Here is a 13,856-nt window from a genome sequence, read left to right on the forward strand (position 1 = left end):
AGTAACACACAGCTGAACCCCCAGAATGAATGAATCGTATTTTGCTGAATGTTGGGGTTCAGGCTGACCTGTAGCACTTGTCACATATCACCCCCGCTGCGTGGAGTGATGCTCTTAATGTATTTATTTTGATCCTCCATATTTTCTTCTTCAGGATTATGGGATTAAAGTAACCAATTCTAAAATGGCCCCGGGCCCCAGAGACCACAGGCGACCCCTGAAGACAGAAGCCCACCTGGAGGAGAGAGACTGACCCCACGTGCTCGGGGACGGCTGTTACATGGACGTGGCAGATGTTCCTCCTATAGCGAGGATCGCTCGCACATACTGTGGCGCGGTATGAGGGGAGGAGACTCGTACATGAACTTGTGATAAGTGGGATACATTTGTATGGCGGAATCTTTGCTCCCCTCGTCATGGAGGATCGTCCGCCCCGTCTACATCCGGGAACAAGGACTCCGTACTGTCACCTCATTTCATTTCTGATATCATAATAAAAGTGTGTGTTATAAATGTGGAACTCATTGCGGATCTACTCCCATCATTTTATCAGAATACCCATCACCCCCATCATCTTATCAGAATACCCATCACTCTCATCATCTTATCAGAATACCCATCACTCCCATCATCTTATCAGAATACCCATCACCCCCATCATCTTATCAGAATACCAATCAGCCCCACCATCTTATCAGAATACCCATCACCCCCACCATCTTATCAGAATACCCATCACCCCCATCATCTTATCAGAATACCCATCACTCCCATCATCTTATCAGAATACCCATCACCCCATCATCTTATCAGAATACCCATCACTCCCATCATCTTATCAGAATACCCATCACTCCCATCATCTTATCAGAATACCCATCGCCCCCATCATCTTATCAGAATACCCATCGCTCCCATCATCTTATCAGAATACCCATCGCTCCCATCATCTTATCAGAATACCCATCGCTCTCATCATCTTATCAGAATATCCATCACTCTCATCATCCTATCAGAATACCCATCACCCCCATCATCTTATCAGAATACCCATCACTCCCATCATCTTATCAGAATACCCATCACTCCCATCATCTTATCAGAATACCCATCACCCCCATCATCTTATCAGAATACCCATCACCCCCATCATCTTATCAGAATACCCATCACTCCCATCATCTTATCAGAATACCCATCACCCCCATCATCTTATCAGAATACCCATCACTCCCATCATCTTATCAGAATACCCATCGCTCCCATCATCTTATCAGAATACCCATCGCTCTCATCATCTTATCAGAATATCCATCACTCTCATCATCCTATCAGAATACCCATCACTCCCATCATCTTATCAGAATACCCATCACTCCCATCATCTTATCAGAATACCCATCACCCCCATCATCTTATCAGAATACCCATCACCCCCATCATCTTATCAGAATACCCATCACTCCCATCATCTTATCAGAATACCCATCACCCCCATCATCTTATCAGAATACCCATCACTCCCATCATCTTATCAGAATACCCATCACTCCCATCATCTTATCAGAATACCCATCACCCCCATCATCTTATCAGAATACCCATCACTCCCATCATCTTATCAGAATACCCATCACTCTCATCATCTTATCAGAATACCCATCACTCCCATCATCTTATCAGAATACCCATCACCCCCATCATCTTATCAGAATACCCATCAACCCCATCATCTTATCAGAATACCCATCACCCCCATCATCTTATCAGAATACCCATCACCCCAATCATCTTATCAGAATACCCATCACTCCCATCATCTTATCAGAATACCCATCACCCCCATCATCTTATCAGAATACCAATCAGCCCCATCATCTTATCAGAATACCCATCACCCCCATCATCTTATCAGAATACCCATCACTCCCATCATCTTATCAGAATACCCATCACTCCCATCATCTTATCAGAATACCCATCACCCCCATCATCTTATCAGAATACCCATCACTCCCATCACTCCCATCATCTTATCAGAATACCCATCACCCCCATCATCTTATCAGAATACCCATCACCCCCATCATCTTATCAGAATACCCATCACTCCCATCATCTTATCAGAATACCCATCACTCCCATCATCTTATCAGAATACCCATCACCCCCATCATCTTATCAGAATACCCATCACTCCCATCATCTTATCAGAATACCCATCACTCCCATCATCTTATCAGAATACCCATCACCCCCATCATCTTATCAGAATACCCATCACCCCCATCATCTTATCAGAATACCCATCACTCCCATCATCTTATCAGAATACCCATCACCCCCATCATCTTATCAGAATACCCATCACCCCCATCATCTTATCAGAATACCCATCACTCCCATCATCTTATCAGAATACCCATCACTCCCATCATCTTATCAGAATACCCATCACTCCCATCATCTTATCAGAATACCCATCACCCCCATCATCTTATCAGAATACCCATCACCCCCATCATCTTATCAGAATACCCATCACTCCCATCATCTTATCAGAATACCCATCACCCCCATCGCCTTATCAGAATACCCATAACCTTTGGGACAGGGGTCAAGTCCTGGGAACTCAACCAAGATTCAACCCCCCCCCCCCACAACCTCAAAAAAAAAAGTGTGTGTGTATATATATATACAGTATATCACCCCTCACATGTTTGTAAATATTTTATTCTATCTTTTCATGTGACAACACTGAAGAAATGACACTTTGCTACAATGTAAAGTAGTGAGTGTACAGCTTGTATAACAGTGTAAATTTACTGTCCCCTCAAAATAACTCAACACACAGCCATTAATGTCTAAACCGCTGGCAACAAAAGTCAGTACACCCCTAAGTGACAATGTCCAAATTGGGCCCAAAGTGACAATATTTTGTGTGGCCACCATTATTTTCCAGCACTGCCTTAACCCTCTTGGGCATGGAGTTCACCAGAGCTTCACAGGTTGTCACTGGAGTCCTCTTCCCCTCCTCCATGATGACATCACAGAGCTGGTGGATGTTAGAGACCTTCCCCTCCTCCACCTTCTGTTTGAGGATTCCCCACAGATGCTGAATAGGGTTTAGGTCTGGAGACGCTTGGCCAGTCCATCACCTTTACCCTCAGCTTCTTTACCAAGGCAGTGGTCATCTTGGAGGTGTTTGGGGTCGTTATGTTGGAATACTGCCCTGCCCCCCAGTCTCTGAAGGGAGGGGATCATGCTCTGCTTCAGTATGTCACAGTACATGTTGGCATTCATGGTTCCCTCAATGATCTGTAGCTCCCCAGTGCCGGCAGCACTCATGCAGCCCCAGACCATGACACTCCCACCACCATGCTGACTGTAGGAAGACACACTTGTCTTTGTACTCCTCACCTGGTTGCCCCCACACACGCCTGACACCATCTGACACCAAATAAGTTTATCTTGGTCTCATCAGAGCACAGGAGATGGTTCCAGTAATCCATGTCCTTAGTCTGCTTGTCTTCAGAAAACTGTCCTGTTAACCACTTCCGGACCGCCCGCCGCAGTTTTACGTTGGTATTTTGATGTATAAAGGACAGGAGAAGTGGTACTGTGCAGAGGGTGTGGCTGCTTGTGGAGCAGCTGTAGTCTGTGTGGTGCTGAGCTCCTCTGATGTCTGGTACAAGCCCAGGGTTGGGCTCCCCTGGGCTGGGATCTCTCCCAGGAGAGTCCCAAGCTTTTCGGCCTACACAAGGACTGTCATGTGAAGCTGTGGTTGGTGGTGAAGTTGGAGGACGGAGTGCTGGGAATGGAAAGCAATCTGCAGAGACTGTAAGTAGACGTGGAAATGTTTGTGAAGGAAAGTCCAGTATGAAAAGTACCGATGATACAGATATGAGGAAGCCTGTTCAGAAGTGTGATAATGTTACTCAGCAAACCCTGAGTTCTGGAAGTCAGCCATTGCAATCATTGCATGCCCAGCAGAGTACAGCTCAATCATTGCATGCCAAGCAGAGCACAGTTCAGTCATTGCATGCCCAGCAGAGCACAGCTCAGTCATTGCATGCCCAGCAGAGTACAGCTCAATCATTGCATGCCCAGCAGAGTACAGCTCAATCATTGCATGCCGAGCAGAGCACAGTTCAGTCATTGCATGCCGAGCAGAGCACAGCTCAGTCAGTTCAGAGTGCAGCTCAGCCAGCTCAGCAAAGGAATAATGTCACTCAGTGCAGTCCAAGCTCTGGAAGCATGGTTCAATGCAGTCAGCCATTGAAGTCACAGCAAGCCCAGCACAGTGAAGTTAATCCAGCTCAGAGTGAAGCAGAGACATTGGTTGCTCCCAGCACTCCTCGCAAATATACGAGGACTTCTCTGGAACAAAAGACCATTACAGAGAACTTACAGCGGCGCATAATGGTGGGCAGCAGCCAGGAACGTTCATCACGCTCCAAACTGCAGCAGAATAAAGGTGAGGGTGGTAATAATTTTCCACAATCTGCCCCAGTGAAGCATTCTACACCCGGAAGAGACCCTCGGCCCAGTACTAGTGATAGGAAGGTGGATCGGGAGTTCAAGCGTCCTGCAGACATGAAGCAGAAGGGGTTAAAGCCAGAACCTGCGCTGCACCTGGCTGATAAGATTCCTTTCCTGTTAAAGAGAATGGAGACTCTGAGGAAGACCAAGGTAAAAATCCAGAAGCAGATTGAAGCTGTCTATAGACTCAAAGCTGCCAACCCCAAGAGGGAAATCATGTATGACAGCAAACTAAACTCCCTGGGCATTGAACTGGCCGGTGTATCAAATGACATTGATGCTGTTCTGGAAGACATGGGACCAGTGGGGGAGGTGTACAGGAATCGGGACCGATTTGAGGCAGGACTGAGTGGAAGGACTGAGTTTTCTTCACAGTCCGACTCTGGGGATTTGGTCCAAAGCTCCTTGCCACCAAAGGTGTCTCCTGAAGGGAAGACTCTGAGGCCTCTGGAGGACTTTGGGGTGCAACACCAGGTTGGAGCGGATTTTCCTGCTGGACCTCCAGCTCTGGGGGATGGTGAGAATGTCGGTGTAACCCAGCAGATATTCACTGTACAGGAGACTCAGAGAAGTCACATGGTGGACTCCCAGCATATGGACTGTGAGAACAGTGCTGCCGCTACCACTAATACTCATTGTGGGAGCAATGCTGGGGAGACTGGTGTTCATGATGGAGGTAACACTGGGCTAACTGGTCATGATGGGGGTAACACTGGGCTAACTGGTCATGATGCTGCCAGTAATGATGTGATGTGCAATGCTGGTGTCACTAATATTGATGTGGTGAATAATTCTGATGTCACTAATACTAATGCCAGTATATCTGAATGGGGTCAGCAACAGTCAGAGAGCGCTGAGAATGTGGTGATGGAGGAGTCAGTTCAGAATAACCCCCAAGACTCCCCCCCCTTTGGTTGATCCACCGCCTGCTCCGCAGGGCAATGCTGGTCCATCTGGTCAGGTCCCTCCTCGGAATGCCTGGAGCCGTGGGGCCCCTTCTTTTTCCACCGGTAACAGTTATTCTGGTCAGGCATTTAGGAGGAGGAATGTGGTCAGATTTAAGCATAGGGGTTCCAGGGAGGATCTCCCCGATAGGAGGTTTGTAGTGAGGGAGTTGCTGTGTCAGCAGATGGGGTTTGTGCCTGCAGACATACTGGCGGTCATCAACCTCCCCGATAGGCAAGGTTATGATGTCAGCTTTAAGCTCATGTCTGACTTGGACAGATTCTGGGCCGGCTTCACCCAGTTTCGGGACAAAGAAGGTTGGAGGAATTTTATCTTCATTCCCATCTCCAAACCTGACACAGCCAATGTAAATATCATTTTCTGGAATGAGTCCCCTCCCCCCCCCCCCCAGGATATTGTCATCTGGCTTAGGAGACATTGTGAAATGGTTTCTGGTTTGACAAAAACTAAAGACAGTGATGGGATCTGGACCGGTGGTTGGAGGGTTCTGGTTAAGTTGAGGCAGACTAACAATGTTACCCATCACCTGCCAAACTCCTTTTTCATTGGGCGGGAGAGAGGAGTTTGTTTCTATGCAGGACAGCCCAGGTTATGTTTTAAATGCGGTAAATCTGGCCATGTGGTGAGCGTCTGTACAATCCAAAAGTGTAATCTTTGTGGAGAGGTCGGCCATCTCAGCTCTAGCTGTGAGAATGTTAAGTGCAATCTATGTGGAAGGCTTGGCCATTTCCACAGAGATTGCCCGGAGGCCTTCCATAACATGGGTGGGGAATCTGCAGACGATGAACTTTTGGCTGCAGCAGAATGTCTGGAGGAGGAGGCCTTAATGAATGGGGCTATATTGGTTGGGAAGGAGGTGGACCCAGTGGTCCAGGAAACTACCCCTGAGCGGACGGATAGTGTTCAGCGGGTTGAGGATCGGCGGCCAGCTGTGCACTCTTCGTCTGTTTCGGTTCCTGTCCCTGTGAAGGACATTCCGAGTCATAAGAGAAGGAAGAAGAAAGATAGGTCTACCCGTAAACCTGAAAGTGACTGGACCTTAGTGCAGAAGCCAGCTAAGAAAGTGAAGGGGGCACCAGAAGTGGGGAAGGTAGTTTTCACCAATAGGTATGAGGTCTTATCAGAGTCGGATGCCGACTCCTGTTTTCTAGAGTCCCAGGAACTGGAGCAGGAATTAAAAAGAGTGGAAAGAGAATGTGCGACTGGCTCAGAGGATGATCCGCCCAGTAAAAAGCGTTCACCCCCTGTTCCTGTAACTGCGGAATCTGATATGGAAACTGGAAGTCGGCAGAGTGACTCTGATTCTGACTTATAATGATGGGAGTCTTATTTTTACTCCTCCTTGCTGTGATGGCAGGATTTTCTCTGACCATTGTCTCCAGCAATGTGAACAGCATAAAAAACAGGAGGACAAGACATGCAGCTTTTGAACATCTCAGGTATCTAGATGCTGATGTCTATTTTTTACAAGAAACACATCTAACATCTGTTGGACTATTACAGGAGGCAGAGAGGGAGTGGCACACGGGACCCTCATTTTGGTCTTTGGCTGTGGAGTCCTATTCGGGTGTTGCCATCCTCTTTAATACTAAGAATGTGACGGTACACAGACTCACTGAGGTGTCAATGGGAAGATGTCTTATGTTGGAGGTAACAGTTCATGGCAGGAGACTCAGATTAATTAACATATATGGGCCCCAAACAATATCAGGAAGAATTCGGTTATTTAATGATGTGAAACCATACCTTTTTACATCAGTCCCTGTAATTATGGTAGGAGACTTTAATGTCGCTAGAACATTAAGTGACCGTTCTTCTGGTAGAGTGGTGGGTAGTGACTCCAAAGTTCTTAATCGCATTATTTTGCAAACCGGGTTGAGTGATGTATTTGCACAACATGGCAGGAAGCCGGGCTTCACCTTTGCCCGTGGTAATATCAGGAGTAGACTCGATATGGCATTTGTAAGTCCTACGGAATTGGTTACCAATATGAGTGAGAAGCTGGTACCTTACTCAGATCATGTGGCTCTCTACTTTTGCCTGGGAAACTGTAAGCGTCCTGATATGGGTAGGGGGCTATGGAGGCTCAACTCCAGTCTTCTAGAGGATGAGTCAGTTCAGCAACAAGTACAGATGCTCTTGCAACACCAGGCAGAGAGACTGGACTTCTATGATTGTACGGCCGATTGGTGGGAGGATGCTAAGAAGGATATCTCTTCTCTCTTGAAGAGGTTGTCAGCTAAAATGGGGAAAAATAAATATAGCCATTATTGCAGGCTGCGGAAAGAGCTGGAGTTGCTTTATTCAGGTGGTTTGGAGGCAGGGAAGAAAATTGATCAAATAAAATCTGAGATAAGCCAGTATCAGTATAGCACAGTGGTTCTTAACCTTGTTGGAGGTACTGAACCCCACCAGTTTCATATGCGCATTCACCGAACCCTTCTTAATTGAAAAAATAAAATATGATTTTTTCAAATTCAAAACATAGGTATATATTTATACATATTTATACATTTAAACAAAACCATAAAAAAAAAAAAAAGAAGGCTCCATAGCTCAGGGGTTAGAGCACTGGTCTTGTAAACCAGGGGTCGCGAGTTCAAATCTCGCTGGGGCCTCCCTGCAAGTGTTGGCAACTGTATCTCAAAAAACAAAACCATTAAGAACAAAGAACAAAACCATTAAAACATGGGGTGTCAGGAGAGAACACACTGAGGGATGAGGTGTTGGGAGGGCACACACTGGGGGGGCTGGGAGGACATACCATGGGGTGTCAGGAGGGAACACACTGGGGGATGAGGTGTTGGGAGGGCACACACTGGGGGGGCTGGGAGGACATACCATGGGGTGTCAGGAGGGAACACACTGGGGGGAGGTGTTGGGAGGGCATTCCATGGGGTATCAGGAGGACATACACTGGGGGGGGGGGTTTGGGAGGGCATACCATGGGGTGTCAGGAGAGAACACACTGAGGGATGAGGTGTTGGGAGGGCACACACTGGGGGGGCTGGGAGGACATACCATGGGGTGTCAGGAGGGAACACACTGGGGGGAGGTGTTGGGAGGGCATTCCATGGGGTATCAGGAGGACATACCATGGGGTGTCAGGAGAGAACACACTGAGGGATGAGGTGTTGGGAGGGCACACACTGGGGGGGCTGGGAGGACATACCATGGGGTGTCAGGAGGGAACACACTGGGGGGAGGTGTTGGGAGGGCATTCCATGGGGTATCAGGAGGGCACACACTGGGGGGGTTGGGAGGACATAGCATGGGGTGTCAAGAGGGAACACACTTTGGGGAGGTGTTTGGAGGGCATACCATGGGGTGTTAGGAGGGCACACATTGGGGGGAGGTGTTGGGAGAGCATTCCATGGGGTATCAGGAGGGCACACACCAGGGGGTATTCACAATGCTTTATTGAGCTAAATGAAAAGGACATGCATTTCCATCTGTCAGCTAACAGCACCTCTATGCTAAGCTGCAGTAACTCAGCAGACGTAGCATAGAGGTCCTTGTAAACGAATCCACCATGTACAGCTAGCTGAGCCGACCTCCAGGAACATTCACTCGGCTCCCTCTGCTCAGCTGCTCACACTTCCCTCTTCCAGGCGGGCGCGATCTCCGTGGTCAGGTACATCCCGCCCACTCACGCAGCAAGCACCTGCAGGAGATAGGCTGGAAACCTGCTGGGGGAGGTACAGGGGGCGGAGTGTCAAGTGTCTATGTGTAATGGCTGTGAGTCGTCCCGACCGCAGCTCTGATTTCCCGGGGTACGCTCGGCCTCACAATCAGTAATATTTTCTCAGGGGGAGCAATTGCCCCTTTGCCCCCCCCCCCGCCGAACCCCGGAGACTGACTCACCGAACCCCTGGGGTTCGATCGAACCCAGGTTAAGAACCACTGGTATAGCAGGTACAACTCCCTAGTATTTGAACGAGATTATGGATCCCCAGGGGCACCTGATCCCTTTGAGAATTGTCGGGATAAGGTGACCAGAAAGTTAATAACAGGCCTGAAAGATTCTTGTGGGGATATGCAGGTGTCTCGGGAGGGTATTCTGGGGGTGGTAAAATCATATTACGCTGACTTGTTTCGGGAGAAGGGTTTGGATAAGAAGAAGATGGCACAATTCTTAGAGGCAGTTCCAGGTCCTGATGTTGATAATTTGGATTTTTCCACTTTGACAGCAGACATAACGGTGGAGGAGGTTATGGAGGCTATTGATAAATTACGTCAAAAGAAAGCACCAGGACCCGATGGCATTAAAGCTGAGTTTTATAGGAAATTTAAAGAACTCCTAGCTCCCATTCTGGTAGATGTGTTTAAAAGTTGCTTAGAGAAACGCCTGATGCCTCCGTCCATGAGGGTTTCGTCCTTAGTTCTGCTGTTTAAGGGTAAAGAGCCTGATGACATCAAGAACTGGAGGCCCATTGCCCTTTTGAATGTAGATCGGAAGATTCTGGCAAAAATATTATTCTCTAGATTAAATTGTTTTTCTACAACATTATTGACAGACTGTCAGTATGGCACAGTAAAAGGGCGGAATATTTCTGGTGCTGTCATTTCCTTAAGGGAAGCTTTTGAGAGATGTAAGGTTCTTGGGCGAGGGAAATATATTGTGAGTTTAGACCAAGCTAAAGCTTTCGACAGGGTTGACCATGGGTATCTGTGGGCGACTTTGTTGAAGTACGGTATCCCAAGATTATTTGTTGATTGGCTAATTACTTTATATTCTAAGGCTGAGAGCTTCCCTCTCATCAATGGGTGGCAGGGTGGTACTTTTGGGGTTGAGGCTGGAGTGAGGCAGGGTTGCCCCTTGAGTCCCCTCTTATATGTGTTTGCCATTGATCCTTTGTTGAGATCGCTGCAGGAGTGTGGATTTCAGGGGGTGCCTGTCCCCCAAGCCTCGGCCCTTTCTGTAGTTGCCTATGCGGATGATGTAACTGTAGTGGTGTCTGCTTCTCATGAGGCCCAGCTGTTAGAATCTGCCATTGGAACTTACTCTGAGGCCTCGGGGTCTCTTGTTAACCTTGAGAAGAGTGAAGCTCTCTGGACACTGCAGGGTGATCCAGATTTTGATCTGCCCCAGTTTGCAAAAGCTGCAAACTATCTTAAGATCTTAGGGGTTAAGTTTGGAAGGGAGGATAATGCCAGGCTAAACTGGGAGGAGAAATTGGATGCTGGAAATGCAAAGGTTCAGCGGTGGAGGAATTGCAAGCTGACCTACAGAGAAAGAGTCACCATGTTGAAGACTTATCTAGTTCCCATCTTTCTATATGTCTCTATGGTATTTCCATTGCCAGAATCTTTCTCTGCTAGGCTCTTTAGTCTGTTTTTTCAGCTTTTATGGGGTAATAGGCTAAACCAAATAAAAAGGGGAGTCACTTACCTGCAGAAGAAAGAGGGTGGGTTGAATATGATAAACCCTAAGGTGTTTTTTGATTCTTTGTTTCTTAAACTTAATTTTGGGTGTTTAGACTCCAGCGTTGGCTTACCGTGGGTAAGTAGTGTTAGGGCCTGGATATTGCCTCATGCAGAGTCCTGGATGCAGGGGGGTTCACTCAAGAGGAAGAGATGTACTCGGGGCTATCTCCCGCCATATCTGGATTCCCCTCTGAAGTCTCTGAGGAGGTGGGGGATTGAGAAGTCCTACCTTGAAAATAGCCCAAGGAAATTGTTATATCAGAGGATCTGTAGGACCTTTTTCTGTTCTCCACTTGTACTCAGTGACTGCACTACAGCTGTTTTAGAGGAAAGCCTAAAGTTGCTGAATAGTCCAAGATTACCTTTAAAGTTTTATGACATTGCCTGGCTGTCTCTCCATAGGAAGATGTATGTGAGGGGGAACATGAAAGGTCTGTCTGCATCTGATAGAAACTGTCCTATGGGCTGTAATCAGGAGGAGTCCATGGAGCATTTCTTGGTGGATTGTTGGGGAAGCCATGAAGTCTGGGAGGAAGTAGCGGCCAGAGTTGGGATCCAAGGATTGGGAAGCCTAGGTTACTCAGACAGGCTTTATGGTGTTCCCCCAACAATGCATGGTGTAGACAGAGGGACGATGTATGTGATCATTGCTGTAGTCAAATACTACCATTGGCACGCAAGGACTAAGGCTGCCATGCATAACGAACAGTTTATCCCCGGTAACATTGCAGGTTTGGTGTTATCTGACCTAAGGTGGATAAAGTGTTTGGAAATTAGGAAATGTAAAAGAAGTCTAGAATTATGGGAAGGAGTTTCATTGTAACATGAAATTTACATTTATTTACCTTTTTTTTTTTTTTTTTTTTCTCGTAAACTGCTAAGTTTTTGACCGAGACAATTTGTCAGGAATTGTTGTGTTTTGTTGTTATTTTCAGACAGTTACAGTTTGTTATTATGTATTCTGTTTGTTTTTACAAATAAAAATATCCATACATACAGAATAAGAACAGATACCGAGAATTACACCCGGCATACAGGACAGGAGAAGTAGTACTGTGCAGAGTCCATACATACAGAATAAGAACAGATACTGAGAATTACACCCAGCATACAGGACAGGTGAAGTGGTACTGTGCAGAGTCCATACATACAGAATAAGAACAGATACTGAGAATTACACCCGGCATACAGGACAGGAGAAGTGGTACTGTGCAGAGTCCATACATATAGAATAAGAACAGATACTGAGAATTACACCCAGCATACAGGACAGGGGAAGTGGTACTGTGCAGAGTCCCTACATACAGAATAAGAACAGATACCGAGAATTACACCCGGCATACAGGACAGGAGAAGTAGTACTGTGCAGAGTCCATACATACAGAATAAGAACAGATACCGAGAATTACACCCGGCATACAGGACAGGAGAAGTGGTACTGTGCAGAGTCCATACATACAGAATAAGAACAGATACCAAGAATTACACCCAGCATACAGGACAGGAGAAGTAGTACTGTGCAGAGTCCATACATACAGAATAAGAACAGATACTGAGAATTACACCCGGCATACAGGACAGGAGAAGTAGTACTGTGCAGAGTCCATACATACAGAATAAGGACAGATACTGAGAATTACACCCGGCATACAGGACAGGAGAAGTAGTACTGTGTATAGTCCATACATACAGAATAAGGACAGATACTGAGAATTACACCCGGCATACAGGACAGGAGAAGTGGTACTGTGCAGAGTCCATACATACAGAATAAGAACAGATACTGAGAATTACACCCGGCATACAGAACAGGGGAAGTGGTACTGTGCAGAGTCCATACATACAGAATAAGGACAGATACTGAGAATTACACCCGGCATACAGGACAGGAGAAGTAGTACTGTGCAGAATCCATACATACAGAATAAGAACAGATACTGAGAATTACACCCGGCATACAGGACAGAGAAGTGGTACTGTGCAGAGTCCATACATACAGAATAAGAACAGATACTGAGAATTACACCCGGCATACAGGACAGGAGAAGTAGTACTGTGCAGAGTCCATACATACAGAATAAGAACAGATACTGAGAATTACACCCGGGATACAGGACAGGAGAAGTAGTACTGTGCAGAGTCCATACATACAGAATAAGAACAGATACCGAGAATTACACCCAGCATACAGGACAGGAGAAGTGGTACTGTGCAGAGTCCATACATACAGAATAAGAACAGATACTGAGAATTACACCCAGCATACAGGACAGGAGAAGTGGTACTGTGCAGAGTCCATACATACAGAATAAGAACAGATACCGAGAATTACACCCGGTATACAGGACAGGAGAAGTGGTACTGTGCAGAGTCCATACATACAGAATAAGAACAGATACCGAGAATTACACCCGGCATACAGGACAGGAGAAGTGGTACTGTGCAGAGTCCATACATACAGAATAAGAACAGATACCGAGAATTACACCCGGCATACAGGACAGGAGAAGTGGTACTGTGCAGAGTCCATACATACAGAATAAGAACAGATACCGAGAATTACACCCGGTATACAGGACAGGAGAAGTGGTACTGTGCAGAGTCCATACATACAGAATAAGAACAGATACCGAGAATTACACCCGGCATACAGGACAGGAGAAGTGGTACTGTGCAGAGTCCATACATACAGAATAAGAACAGATACCGAGAATTACACCCAGCATACAGGACAGGAGAAGTGGTACTGTGCAGAGTCCATACATACAGAATAAGAACAGATACTGAGATTAGGTGTGTGTTGCTCTGGGGGGGGTGGTACACAATGGGGGAGGGGGGGTAAACAATGGGTGTAATAATGATTTGTCCCTGACCTGTGATCTCGGTAAATATTGTGAGAGGTGATGTTCCCGGTGAAGAGG

The sequence above is a fragment of the Pelophylax lessonae genome, assembly GCF_965119305.1.
Source record: "Pelophylax lessonae genome assembly, chromosome: 12".
Lineage (NCBI taxonomy): Eukaryota > Metazoa > Chordata > Amphibia > Anura > Ranidae > Pelophylax > Pelophylax lessonae.